The sequence below is a fragment of the Camelus ferus genome, chromosome 26 (assembly GCF_009834535.1).
Source record: "Camelus ferus isolate YT-003-E chromosome 26, BCGSAC_Cfer_1.0, whole genome shotgun sequence".
NCBI lineage: Eukaryota > Metazoa > Chordata > Mammalia > Artiodactyla > Camelidae > Camelus > Camelus ferus.
In genome coordinates this window covers 5148216-5160468 of record NC_045721.1, presented here as the reverse complement: position 1 = coordinate 5160468, position 12253 = coordinate 5148216, and the positions used below count along the sequence as shown (strand labels likewise).

The following is a 12253-nucleotide window of genomic DNA, read 5'->3' as shown; positions in this document are numbered from 1 at the left end:
ACTGTTTGGCAATTTCCTACAAAACTAAACATACTCTGACCACACAATCCAGCAATCATGCTCTTTGGTATTTGCCCACAGGAGTGGAAAACTTATGCCCACACAAAAACGAGGATATTTAAAAGCACCTTTATCCATAATTGCCAAAACCTAAAAGCAACCAAGATGTCCTTCAGTATGTGAATGATAAATCAACTTTGGTGCATCCAGACAGTGGGATATTACTCAGCACTGAAAAGAAATGAGCTGAAGTAAGCCAGAAAGGGAAAGAAAAATACCATATAATATCATTCATATGTATAATCTTAAAAAAAAAGAGAGAAAAGCGGACACTAGTGAACTCATCTACAAAACAGAAACAGACTCACAGGCATAGTAAACAGTCTTATGGTTTTACCGGGGGGAAAGGGGTGGGAAGGAATAAATTTAGGAGTTTGAGATTTGCAAATGCTAACCACTATATATAAAAATGGGTAAAAAACCAAATTTCTTCTGTACAGCACAGGGAACTATATTCAATACCTTGTAATAACCTTTAATGAAAAAAACAAATATATGTGTGTGTGTATATATATATATATATACATGACTGGGACATTGTGCTGTACACCAGAAATTGACACATTGTAACTGACTATAGTTCAATTTTAAAAAATAGGAAATGAGATATCAAGTCATAAAAACACAAAGAGGAAACTTAGATGTCTATTACTAAGTGAAAGAAAATCTGAAAAGGCAACATACTGTATGGTTCCAACTATTTGACATTCTGGGAAAGGAAAAACGATGAAGACAGCAAAATGATCCAGTGGTGGCCAGGGGTTGGGGACAGGGAAGGACGAACAGGCAGAGCACAGAGGATTCTTAGGGCAATGAAACTACTCTATATAATACTATAATGATGGGTCCCTGTCATTATACATTTGCCCAAACCCACAGAATGTACACTACCGAGAGTGAACACTAGCAGGGGGAGGGTATAGCTCAAATGGCAGAGCACATGCTTAGCATGCACGAGGTCTTGGTTTCCATCCCCAGTACCTCCATATAAAACAAAAACTAATCATAAATAAAAATAGACCTAATGATCTCCCCCTCCAAAAAAAATTAAACATAAAAAAAATTTTTAAAGAGTGAACGCTAATGTGAACCGTGGACTTTGGGTGATAACGACAAGTCAATGTAGGTTCATCAGCTGTAACACAGATACTACTCTGGTAAGAGCAGAGGGGAATATGGGAAATCTCTGTGTGTTCCTTTCAATTTGGCCGTGAACCTGAAACTGCTCTAAAGAAAGAGTCTTTAAAAGAAGGGGGAAAAAAAAAGAGAAAAATACTGGGCTAATGGTACTTCTAACCTGGCCATTATGGAATCTTGGGCAAGTTTCTTAAGAAAAAAGAGACACCTATCACTTACTGAGTCCCTGCATGTGGCAGGCCTGTGCGGGCATTGTCCATGGGTTACAGCTGCTTCCCCATTTGTGCAGTGAGGGGTCAGGACCAGGTGATACTCAAGGTCTGTCCAGCTTGGATGTCTGCCATTCAGAGGGGCTATGCTGAGACCACCAAGCCAGGGCAGACACAAATCCTTCCAAGGAGACTCAGGGCAAGAGCAGCACCAGAGAAGGCCTGAGGCACAGGGCCCTACAAATGTCCCCCAGAAATCCATGGGACCCTCCTTCGCCTCCCAGAGGTCCCTGGAGCCCAGCGTTATGTCATGGTACACAGTGCCAAGTTCTGAGCTGAGACCCACCTGTCTAATAATATGATGCTCCAGGAATTTACTTTTCCATCTCCCTCCACAAAGTTCCCGTGACTCACCCCCACCTCTGCCAATATGCCACATCTGAAGCACTCAGCAAACCACTGCTGCTAGTCCTCAGAATCTTCACCCGCCACCTTGGTACTCTGTATGGTCTTGGCATTAGGACCAGATGGCAAAGACCCAGGGGAACTAGCACCCTGAATGCTCCTCCCTCTCTGCACTGTCACCTCCATCCCACGCCCATGTATTTTCACCCCAGAGGCAGTAGCTACAGCGAGCACCAGCGGTGAGCATGCTGATAAGGACAGCTTGTAACCTGACACCTGTGAGAGGAAGATGCCATCTTTGGCTCCAGTTTGCATGCAGTTCCATCCTCCTGACATCAAAAAATGAGTCTTTCATGGACTTCCTACATGTATGAAATCCAGGGAGACAGTGCCTTGGCTGGAAGATGGTACTGTCAGTGACCGAGGATTCAGAGGCCTTAGAACGATCGTTTAAGTTCCTATAAAGTTATTTCCTTGATTGCCCCCTGGGCCTGCGGGCATGTGCTGATTCACGGGCCTTGCCCAGGACAAGAAGCTTTTCTCATCTTTACAACAGTCACAGTAGTAACGGTCACAGTTCTCATTTTCTGAGCATCTTGAGTGTCTCAAGCCCTGTGCATATTTAATTCTCACGCACAGTGTTCTCGTTGAAGCTTCAGATAATAACCAGTTGCAGGTGAGGAACTTGAGATTGAGAAGTATTCTGTCCAAGGTCATCAGGCAAATAAATGCCAGAGCAGCAGCTGGAACCCAGGCCGGTCCTATTCCAAAGCGTAAATTCTTTCTGCTGTGCCGCGACTGCCTCTCAGAACGTAATTAAAAGCCTTCACAGAGCTCGACCCCACGGAAGTGGGTCTGTCCCCCAAGGCGGGGCAGAGACCAGGCTGGCCCAGTGGGAAAGCTTTGTGTCAACTGCCTCATGGGAACGCACCTCAAGCCCAGAAGAACTTAACCCCCTGCACTTGGAACGAGAGACCTTGACCTTCCTCCCTGAGCAAAGTATTTCCTGGGTGTAAAAAAGTGTTATCAATTCAGCCGACTCCAATCAGCCTTCATTCTGCCTTTTTCTTGTTGAAGGCGGGGCTGGGGGCCTGGGAGCCTTCCACCAAGAGAAATCGCCTTCCTCCCTCTGGTCTCCTCCTCCTCCTGCAGGAAGCCTCCTGGCTTTGTTTCTGTAGGAATCACCAGAGGCAGGAGGGAAGCTCCCTCACTCCTTCCACTCTCCTCCGACCCCAGGATGGCGATTTTTCCCCTTAGGCCCCAGGGCTTCCCTCGTGCTTTTTGCTTCCCCAGCCTCCATGAAAGAGGCTGCGGGTGAAGCTTTTTCCATTTAATTTCCATTTTTCATCATTTTTACCCCTTTTGGATGGTTCACATCTGAGGGTCTCAGTGGATTAACTGGCCAATCAGATTTCATTATGAGCCCAAGTAGTTCTTATCATTAAACCTGTAATTTATTTCTTCTGTGTTTCATAAAATGTGAAATATTACCATTCTCCGGGAGCCTGAAGAGAACAGGGACGCTCCATTAAGTCCAACACTCTGCTCCTCCAGAAAAGGCCGTAATTATATGTGGGATTTTTTTTCCCCCTAACAGCTAAGTTTCTACTTGCAGATGCTAACAAAAGAAATAAGCTTTTAATCCAAACATAATTAATATGAATTACCTCCCCAGTACACCCTGGCTTTGCACCATTAAACTTAATTTTTGTTTTGCATGATAATTGTGTTATCATTACCGTTTATAGGAGAACTCGGGGACCCTCACTTTGTTTTCAGTCAAGACTAAAGGGACTGGAAATGACTTGCCTCCCCTCTACCGGCCAAAAGCCTGTTGGCCAGCCTTCCTTGACCTGTCCCTCCCGGCCCTGGTGGCTTAGGGAGCCTGGGGTCACGGGCAATGCAGCCAGTGGGAGACCTGCTTCCAACAGTAAAAGGAAACAGATTCCTGCTTACTGGGGGAAGACAGGCTTAGTCGGGGCTGCTGTCTGATCATTAGATTGTCATCGCAGCCGTCATTACCATCAGCGGCATCGCCATCATCATTATCATAATTGTTATTATTGTTCCTAACCGTAATGGGGACCACACAATTTCTTTGCAGCACGCTCTAGCTACTCTGCTATTGGCCATTTCTCCCAACTCTCTGAGAATCTTGGGCTGACTTATTTAAGCAAACCCCAGAAAATTGCAGATTGAGGGCCAAAGGCCTGGGTTTCATTCAAGGTTCCATTCAAGAAAGACTGTGCAACGCTGTCTTCCCCTCTCTCTCACGTCTGTGTGCCTCAGTCTCCCTCTGTCTCACCCACTCTGCTTTACAGGGAAGAGAGTCATTTAGGGTCATCATGCTATTGGTCCCGTTTTTCTAGTCAAGCCAACAATCTAGACAAAGTTCTGCCTGCAGAGAAGTTTTGCTCTAGGGAAGACCCTTCTCCAAACGGTCTTTATCAAAGTCATCAATGGTCCAGGAGCCAGAAATAGGGGACAAATTTTAAATTAATCCAAAGTTTGATTTGACAAACTGGGTACTTGGTTCAAAACAGATCAAATGAAGTTCAGGACTCATCAGTGTAAAGTTTTAAACCTATGAGAAGGGGGAAAAATATGATACCATCGAGTAAGTGGGGGAGAATTCAAAAATGGGGAAAAGGATGAGAGAATAAAATCTCCCCGGAAAAGAGCAGCACCTGCAGAGTGAATGTGAATGGGCAGGAAAGTTCTGCTGCTCTGCTGGGGGCGGACCACGCCCACTGGGAGGTATGCATCTGTTTTGGACCAGATTCCACCCATAGATGGGTTGAACAGAGAGAACAGTAAATATGAGGGTAGGATGAGACAATATGGATGAAACAACACCAGTCTAGCAAGCAGCCATCCCAAGAGAACCTGGACCCAGCCCCAGCTGGGCACTGCATTCCGTTTGGCACTAATCAGCTAAAGGGAAGCGTGGAAGAAATCATAGAAAGGATGAGAAAGGGATGGGTGGGGCCACACTGATTTAGCAATGGGCTTTGAGCCAATGAGAGGCTTCTACTCTGAGAGAACAATGCCCCGCTGGTCCTCTCCAGTCATCTAAGGAGAAAAGGGCATGGATGCACCAACCCCAAATGTGTCTCCTTGGAATGGCTGACTCTAAAATCTGTGCAGAACCGGGTTCTTTTCTCCTGTTTCATCCCCTCTGTCTCACCCATCCAGGACAACACTGGATTCTAGATGGCAACTCTCGTCAGCCAGATTCCCCAAAGACCTGGGATCCAGAAGTCCCCAGGATACGGAGAATGGAAGTGACCTTGAAAGGGCATTCAGCCCATCCCTCTGCCTCTGGGCATCTCAACCATCTGAAACCAGTCTCTAAACTTAAGTCAATATGGGCTTCTCTCTGTTCAACCCATCTATGGGTGGAATCTGGTCCAAAAACATCAGCACAGAGAGACATACAATCACGTCTTAACACCCTTTTAAAGAAAATTTGAAAAATTAAGTGGATGGAATGGAAGATGTGTGAGAAGGAAGACACAGGGTCCTTCCCAGAGTCCACAGGAAGAGCTACAGGAGCCAGGCCAGCTTCCAGGCCCGTGGGGACCAGAACTGGAGACTCGCGCTCCCCCTCCGCCTCTTGTCTGACCTTCACATCCCAGAGGAAGTGAACGGCTGGTGTGGTCCCAGCTTGCCAACTGAAGAGGAAAGGGCCCCATCACTCTCACAGCAGGAATGGTTTTGTGACTAAGTTCAATCAGCAGCCGTGAAATCCTGTCTGCAGATACAGTGTCCTCACAGGTCCCTCAGCAGGAGGCAGCTCTGGGCACTGAGAAAGAATCCGGTTTCTGGAGACAGAAGGCTTGGAACTGCAGGCAAGCCACTGAACCTCTCCGTGGCTCAGTTTGCTTACCCGTAAAATGGGGATGAGCATAGTACCTACTTCGTGGAGTTGCTGTGAAGATTAAATAAGTTAATACGTGGAAAGTGCTCTAATTGTGCCTGGCACACCTTTAACTATTAGGTAGGTGTTCACTTGTGTTTTTTTTAAGATTGTTTCTTTTTACTTGTGATGAGCTACATTGATCTCAAATCCACATTCATACTCTCACGTTGTCACCGCACTATAATAAATGCTGGCCATGAGACTCTTTATTTATCAAATATCCTACTGGATTATACAGACATTTTATCCACTAGTCAGACTGCATCAGTTCTGAATCTTACATGTTATAAACTGCAGAAAGACACAAACTTGCTTGGAGAGAGGCTTTTATCCAATTCTTTAGTAAAATATATGCATATTAAAGGTTTTCTGGCAAAGACACACACACACACACAAAAAGAAGATTTTTAAAACTCTTTCACACCCATTCCTATCCCTGGTCCCGACATGCATTTTGTCATTTGTTTCCTTCCTCTTCTTTCTCTGTATCCTGATGGACACTTTAATGGAATTATAACCATTCTGAGTGTCACAATGTCTCAAAACTGTTCTGTAGCACTCTACTGCTTGAGGATGGTAAGAGATGTTGGTTGGATAAAGGACTCCGGGGTGAAATAAGTTCAAGAAGCAGTAGGTTAAACCACAGAACTTCTCCGAACCTTCAGTGTTGACATGCATGGGGAGGTCCTGAGAGGGACATGCGGTACCAAGCATTTCCCCAGTATATGTGAGACAGGGATCATATTCCCAAAAAAGACACTTTGGAAGAATGCTGCTGTGCAACTTGGTACTCTGCTTATCATCAGCATTTCCATATTGTTCATAAACTTTCTTCACCTCCTTCTAAATCAGTGCATAAAAATCTACTAAGAAGATACACCCTAAATGACTTAACCATTCTGCTCCGGTTAGACATTTAGATTCATTTCAACCTTTTGGTAACCTAAATAAAGCTGCAACTAACATCTTTTTGCACTGTAGATTTTCCAAAACAATGAGAATGTGTTCAGGATTAATGTCTTAGGACAGATTCCCAGAAGGAGAATTACTGGGTCAAAGGGCATGCGTGTTTTAAGTTCCCGTGCATGGTGCCAATTTGTTTTTCAACAGGCCTGTATCCATTTTCACTACCCAGCAGCGTGTGCCGGTGCCCACACGCCACACCGAGAGCAAGGCGATTGGCCAAGATGCTAAAAGCAGGGTTGCTGACGGTTACTTTCAGCAGCCTTCATTAGCACCACCTCGGGTGACAGCCTTTGCAGCTGTCAGATCTGGTGCCAGCCCCTCGTCTCTCCTTCTCCGGCTTCTCCCCCTCCCAGCTCCTCAAGCGGACTCAGACATGCCTCCAGTTGTGCATTTGTAGAGCTAACTGCACAGAATCAAGCTCACAATGATACCCACTCCCCTGACACTAGGGAGGCATAAAAGAGCTTCTCCTTCTGGTAGGTAAACACTCAGGACCAGCGCTCCAAGGGCGAAGAGCCTTGGGGTGTGGCATTTGCTGCTTTCTGTGGCGTAAAGACTCTCACCCTGGTTGATTTCCAGCTAATGACCTTCTGGCATACAACGCCACTGGAATTGGAGTTGGGAAGAGATGTACCCCACAGGCTCCAGGGAGTCTGGAGGGCAGCTCCAGGCCCCACCCCTGTCTGGATTCCCCTCCACGTCCAACCGCACCAGGGTCTCCCTGAGCCCCCTGTGCTCACAGCCCCTGAGCTGCAGTCACCCTGCACTGGGACTTGAGCCTGATTCACTACACAAGTCCAGGGGGTTCAATGGCCAAGAACCCTGGTCCAAGGGATGCTTACCCCTATGCCATCAGCCCAGGCTGAGCCCACTGGGTAGCTGTGCTCCCCATCCCCCCAATCTGGACTCTCTTGGGCTGTCCTGCCTCACGCCCACAGCCAGCTCCTCACCTCTGACTCTACTTGCGTACCATCGAGCTCTGACCGCCTTCTCTGCTTCCAGTTTTCCAGCCAGGATTTACTACTCCATGGATCCGGTGACAAGTTCAGTTTTCACGTTTATGAACCAAATTGGATGAGATAGCTAAGTTATTCTCTCTCTGTGAATTCCCTCTCCCCTCCCCGCCCCATGACCATCTACATGCCCACTGAGGATTGAAAGGGCCCTAAAGCCGGCGAGAACAGTACCAGACTCCCTCCACCGTGTCCTCAACCGCGTATGGTCAGAGAGTCTCAACTTCCAGGCTTGAGGCCAGTCAACTTCCAAACTGAACTCTCAGCTGGAACACCTTGCTCTGTGTCCTACCCCACGGACTGGAGAACCCATGACGGGCTATTTCAAAATTACAACTGGAAACCACTTCGTCCCCAGCTGCCACCCGAACCTTGCCAAGAGGGACAAGTGAGTCTGCCTTTCCTTAGGTCAGAAGTCACAACAAGAAAGCACCCAACCCACTGCAGCACGCATCCCATCCTCCTGGTTAATGTCCCCCAGCCCCAGCCCTCCTGCATACAGACAACCTCGTTCTGCACATGGGCTGCGTGTGGACCACCTGACCATTCCCATGCCAGCCTCAGCGACGATGTGTAAGCGAGGATTGTGAAAAAAGAGGGCAAAAGTGAAAAACATAAGAGGAAAAGGGAAAGATGATGCAGCAAAGTGGAAAGGAACAGTAGAGGGTACCGGGGGATGACAGAATGCCTCATGTTCTCCATCATCCCACTGGGATTTCCAGACCCTAGAAAACATAAATAATGGCTTCTACCTAAAGACAGAGAAGTGGATCAATTAATTTTAAGATCCCCACAGCATCCCCATTTCAGCCAAGTGCGTTGTTACCCCATCCAAGCATGTTGTACAAACTAGCTAACAGTCACCATCCTGAGCTGAAGCGGGGAGGATGCCGAGCTGTGTTACTAGGAGGCATATGGACCCCCACGTTTTTCCCAAAGGCAATCTATTCTAAGCTTGGAAGCAATCTGGAAGTTCCTCTTCCCCCAAAATGAGTTGAGCTCAACCCCCTTCACCCTATCATAGGGAGGGGTGCTAGGCTGAATACAGGGGCAGAAGGCAAGGAGGAGACAGTGAGAAACAGAAAGCCAGGATCATTCAAATCGAAATCCCACAGAAAGTAAAGCTAGCAGTTGTCATGTGACTGATCGCATTGGAAGAAGCATCCTTCCTGAAGAGTGTCCCTGATAAAGAGTCTTAAGAGAACCTGGAGGAATTGCCTCACAGAGACACACGACTTTCTCTGGTTACTAATAAGGACTTCGATAGAAGAAACACAGTGTCCCAACCCAAACCTCTAGGGGAACAAGCATAACACAAAACGCAGGAGGGAAGAAAAAAAAAAAAGCATAATCTGGAAAAAGAAAAATAGAGAGTAAATCATAATGAAAACTCTCCTCTCCACCCCCCCCCCGCCCCCAGCAGCCACACACAGTTTGGTTAATTCCTTAATGAGGATGGATTGTAATTAATATCAGAACTACACCGTGTAATTATTGCATATAATTATGCTTGAGTTAACTCTAGAGTAAATCATATATGGTTTGCTCTCATATATTCTATAGTGTGAGCTTTCAATTAGTCTTTCTGGGGGTGAGGAGGGTGTTTCCTAAGGTCTTTTGACACAGAACATCTCCAGGGACATACATCCATCTCCCTCAGGTGGATCTTTGGATATTACGTTCAAGACGATGATGCTTAGAATGGCCAGACCCAACAGCTGCATGCCTTACAGACTTCTTCCTTAAGCACATTTATTCCTACCCAGTAGCCCAGCCCAGAGAAGGGGTAGCTACCAGCTGATCCAGAACCTGCCTCAGAATTAAGGTCATTTCTTGGTCCTCCGGTTGCTGGCTCTATCCACTGATTCCGAGGGTCCCTGGCCCCTCCCCTCTAGAAGCGGCAGGTCCCTGACCTGTTATCTCTCTCATCCCACTTTCCCCACCACATCCCCAGGGACTGAAAAGCTCTTTCCACTCCTTTCTTGGCTCTCAAAGTACAAACCATGAACCACTGATGGTCATAAAGTTCAACAGAGGAGGAATGACAGGCCTCCAACTGCTCAAACAGGAACATCATATGTTGTTAATGGAACTCGGGCTTCTATGCAATGCAGTCTTTGTTGGGGAGAGGCGGCAGGGGGAGAGAGAGACTGAGGTCCAGTAGGTGGTCTGCAGTGAATCAAGAAGATTTGGGTTGCAGGCAGGGCTGGCCAAATGCCGAGCCATTTCCCCCTTGCCCCCACCCCATGTCTTCCCATCAGTGCTAGGAAGGCCATTCCCGTTGTCTTAAAATATCTGCTCATTTCTCCAGGCGCTGTTTTCATTCCTGGCACTACCCTTCCCTCACCCCTAGCCCTTATTCCCCGGAGTGGCTGGCAGAACCCTTCCCAGGGGCACAGGGCTTTATCTCAGGAAAGGACAATTCTTTAATGCCAAATTCATTCATTCACTTAGGAGAGACCGCTAACTCTCCCTTCTTGACTTCACTTCCCTGGACCCTTTCCCTCCTTGCTCTCTAAATCCCTTCTCCCCACCCCAACCACAGACTCATCCTCCAGTGACCTCTTTGCCCCAGATCCCTCCCTCCCATCTTGGGCTCCCTGCAACTTGGGGTCTGCGTGGCTGAGGTTCCCAGCTCATATCCCTGGAAGCTGCTCACCAGTATGCAAAACAATGACCCTCTGACCCTGTCCGCTTCAGCTTCATCACCCTCTGGAACAGTCTAAAGTTTGAACCCTTGACCTCCTTCAAGAACCAGCAGGCAACTAGCACCCCCAGCTCGGCAGGGAGCCAAGAGGCTTAGAGAACAAGCAAGACCCAGGGCTCACCCAGGGCTCACCCAGGACCAGAGCATCCTCTGGGGAGCTCTGGCCCCTCCCAGCAGCCTCTCTATCCTCACCAGGAGGAATCTACCAGAAAGAGACAGAACCATGTGATTATGCCCCCCCACCAGCCTCCTGTCCTCTCTGCCAGCTTTCAAAAGGCCACCCCTCGACAGAGTAAGTGACACTAAAAACAGCAATTCTCCCCCCGACTCCACCCCCCCCACCGCCTGCCCACTGATAATAATGGGCCAAGACACTTTTATTATCATTATTAATTAGCACTTTCAAGCAATGGAATTAAATCAATATGGTGGACTGAAACTAATTTTAACAAGCCATTGAGATCAATCATTGGGACTTTTATCTACATAAATGCCACTAAACTCAGCTCGTTAGTGTAACATTAGCTGGAAAGAAAAAGAAGGGAGACTGGCGGGGTTTTAATTAGGAAGACATAAACCGAGCCACAATTTTTCTTCTTTGATTTGCTTTTAATCTCATCTGCAAAGCTCTTCTGCTGCTGGCCAGGCTGATTTTTAGTCCCAGGCCACTTCCGCGAGAAGGGGAGGGGACGGGTGAGGAGAAGCCAAGGGCGAGCGGACAGGGACGCTGGGAGGGGACGGCCCCTTCCCTGGGCTCAACCCAGGAGGAGCCAGGCATTCCCCCACGTAGCCCCCAAATCTGAACTCTCAGATTTCCCTCATCTGCACAGGTCACCGCTCCCTTTGTGTTCACCTTCGTTGAGCATTTATTCGTCTCTGTGGTCTATGAAAATTATTTATGTCCACTGATTGGTTCAATGAACAACAGATGAGCATTCAGGGTGCCAGGCACTCTGCTCTAAGAGAATTTTAAAAACGAGAAAGAAGTCATCCTACCTGCTCCAAGGAGCAGGCATTCTGGTCTTTCTGTCCCTCCTGGATGGATGCCCTCTGGAGGGCAGGAACTGTATCTTATTTATCTCGCGCCCCCTCCCCATCTAGTTCTATGCTCTGCACCTATAGGAGCCCGGTGTGTGCGGCCAGCAAGGCCACCTCATACTTTAGGCTCATTGCGTAACCTCTTTAAGCAAGTTGCTTAAAATCTCTCGTTTCCTCATCTGTAAAACAGGGAAAATGTAGTACCACTTGCATCAGACGGATGACCATGAAGACTGGATGAGATAACGAACAGAGGGAAATAGACCACTGCCTTGCACCACCATTCTTAGCTCTAAGAGCAATTAATAATTACTCTACCTCGCACATTCTTTTTTCACGCTTACAACTTGAACAATATATTTATAGAGCCCTTTCCTATGTGTTATCTTACTTCCCAGTGACAGCCATTCCCACCTAACATTGAAGGAAACTGGGAACAAACAGATACAGCCACTTTCTCATGGTCACAAAGTTATTACACAGTTGGGACTCAAATCCAGGTCTTCTCCCATAGTCTACTGTCCCCCTTTATAAAATATTCTCCCATCTATAAACTTAAATAAAAAGAAAAAACCCAAGCCCTACTGTTTTAATTACACTTTAAAATTATTTTTGAATTTTGAAATTCTGGCACATTCTTGAGTCCCTTCCATGCCCCACCGCCTGTGGCCCTCTCTAATAAGATGCCCTAGTTTTCAGAGCCTTGGATCCAAAAAAATAACCCACTTTCCCTATGACTGATAAAGACGGGCCAGATGTGTGCACACTGACTGCATTTTCTACATCCTTTGGGCCT

General features: G+C 47.2%; 1 long non-coding RNA gene across 9 annotated transcripts in view; it reads right to left on the bottom strand.

Moving 5' to 3' along the window:
- The window catches only part of LOC116660102, a 338126-nt gene extending 330030 nt beyond the window's left edge, over positions 1-8096 (bottom strand). For 2 of the 9 annotated variants that reach the window (XR_004315478.1, XR_004315477.1), the window contains exon 1: positions 7650-8092. This is a non-coding gene — a long non-coding RNA (uncharacterized LOC116660102). Of the gene's footprint in view, positions 1-7649 lie in introns of all 9 variants that reach the window. The other 7 variants (XR_004315482.1, XR_004315479.1, XR_004315484.1 and 4 more) reach the window with 6 other exon arrangements.
- Positions 8097-12253: the final 4157 nt, after the last annotated feature.